Below are 2528 nucleotides of genomic sequence, written 5' to 3'. Positions count from 1 at the left end.
AAATATTCATGGTAAAGAACAGCATGCTCAACAGTGTCTGTTGCAGATTGCTATTCTGTCCACGTACATTTCTGCTAATAAATTCAAAGTTTAAATAAATCCCTGTGCACACAGCTTAAACATGTTTATTGTGTATGGAAGATGGAGAGAAACAGAGAAACATCTCCTTTGGATCCAATAAAGAAAGCCCTAGGTCAAGGGAGGCATTGTCGCCAGCCATTCCAGGACCACTCAATTATCTCTTGACTGATTTGTAAGTGAAAAGGAAAAATATGTAACAAATTTCTCCCAAGCCTCATAAATCTTATATTATCTTTGTGTAGGTTCTTCTATCATTTCAATTATAGATGTATATTAGGTCTTAGTGTCTAAGTAAGTATTGCCTAATGTTTGTAATCATAAGATTAACCTGGGGTGCCTCTTTGAAATTCAAGTTCCCAGAAGCTCCTGGAGCTTCTAATTATTTAAAATAGATGGGATTCAAGGTATTTGTACTTTGTATGGACACCCAAGTTCTGTAAAATTTGGTCACTTTTGATTATAGGTACCAAAAATATGCATATGTTTTAACCGCCTACAGAACCAAAGCAAAAAAGGCAGTTTAATACAGTTAACATCATTTAATATTTTATTAATCAGAATATTTAGAATGCTACATAAAACTGTTAAGGCTTTCAAAAACAAGGCAAGGCTGAGAAACCATCACAGTCAAGAGCAGCCTAAGGAGCTATGATGGCGAAATGTAACGTAGTATCCTGGATGCGATTCTGGACCAGAAAAAGGGTATTAGGTAAGGAAGTAAGAATAAAATATGGATGTTGGTTAATAATAATTTACTAATATTGTTCATTAATTGTAACAAAAATACTATATTAATTGGATTCTGAGTATAATAGAACTCTGCAGTACCTTTGCAATTTTCCCATGAATCTAAAATTTTTCTGCAGTAAAAAGTTTATTTAAAAAATTCAAATTAGTGCTCGCTTCAGCAGCACATATACTAAAATTGGAACGATACAGAAAAGATTAGCATGGCCCCTGTGCATAAATGACATGCAAATTTGTGAAGCATTCCATGTTTTTCTTAGAGCTGATTAACAATTTCAGTAATGTTGTAGGATACAAAATCAACACCCAAAAATCAGTAGCATTTTTCTTCTCCAATAATGAACTAGCAGAAAAAAGAAATCAAGAAAGTAAGCCCATTTAAAAATAGCAAAAAATTAAAATACCTGGCTGTTGCTCACTTTCTTGGAGCCAGCCCACACTACACCTGTGGGATGCCTATTTCTTACTTTTTGTATCAAACCTGCCTTTAGCAGGCTGTGCTCACTCTTGAGCCAGCGTGGACTTTGTCTGTGAAATATGCATTTCTTACTTTTGTATTAAACTTGCTGTGGATGCCACTTGGTCTCTGTAGCCAGGCCACACTTTCCTGTGAAGTCTGTATTTCTTATTCTCTGTATTAAACCTGTTTTCACTTGCAAAAAATAAATAAAATAAAATAAATAAAATAAAATACCCAGGAATCGATTTAACCAAGAAGGGGAAAGATCTCTACAATGAGAAAGATATTAAAGACATAAAGAAGTAGAAAGACATTCCATGACCTTAGATTGGAAGAATCAAAATGTCTATACTACCGAAAGTGATCTACAGATTTAGTGTAATCCCCATCAAAATACCAAAGTCATTCTTTACAGAAATAGAAAAAATAATCCGAATATACATATAGAAAAAGACCCTTATAACCAAAGCAATTCTGAGCCAAAAAAATAAAGCTGGAGGCATAACACCACCTGACTTCAAATTATACTGCAAATCTATAGTAACCAAAACAGCATGGTCCTGGCATAAAAATAGACACTTGGGCCAATGGAACAGAATAGAGAACCCAGAAATCAACCCACATACTTACTGCCAACTGATCTTAAACAAGGGCAACAAAAACATACTCTGGGGAAAAGACTGCCTCTTCCATAAATGGTGCTGGAAAAACTGGAAATACATATGTAGAAAAATGACTCTAGACCCGTGTATCTCTCCATGTACCAAAATCAACTCAAAATGGATTAAAGACTTAAGTATAAGACTTGAAACTATAAAACTCCTAAAGGAAAACACAGGGAAAACACTTCAAGATCTAGGACTGGGCAAAGACTTTATAAATAAGACCCTAGAAGCACAGGCAACAAACGGAAAAATAAACAAATGGGATTATATCAAACTAAAAAGCTTTTGCACAGCAAAGGAAACAATTGACAGAGTGAAAAGACAACCTACAGAATAGGAGAAAATATTTGCAAACTATACACCTGACAAGGGATTAATTTCCAGAACATGCAAGGAACACAAACAACTACACAGTGAAAAAACAAATAACCCAATTAAAAAATGCGCAAAGGAGCTGAATATTTTTCAAAGGAAGACATAAAAATGGCCAACAGGTACTTGAAAAATGCTCACGTCACTAATCACCAGGAAAATGCAAACCAAAAGCACCTTGAGTTATCATCACACCTCATTCA

General features: G+C 34.7%; 1 non-coding gene across 1 annotated transcript; it reads left to right on the top strand.

The window, feature by feature from the left end:
- Positions 1-976: 976 nt before the first annotated feature.
- LOC134371300 (U6 spliceosomal RNA) lies at positions 977-1083 on the top strand. Its single transcript, XR_010022741.1, has one exon. It is a non-coding gene; the product is annotated as a U6 spliceosomal RNA (small nuclear RNA).
- The last annotated feature ends 1445 nt before the right edge of the window (positions 1084-2528 follow it).

Source organism: Cynocephalus volans, chromosome 2 (assembly GCF_027409185.1).
Source record: "Cynocephalus volans isolate mCynVol1 chromosome 2, mCynVol1.pri, whole genome shotgun sequence".
Lineage (NCBI taxonomy): Eukaryota > Metazoa > Chordata > Mammalia > Dermoptera > Cynocephalidae > Cynocephalus > Cynocephalus volans.
This window is presented reverse-complemented; position numbering and strand designations above follow the sequence as displayed.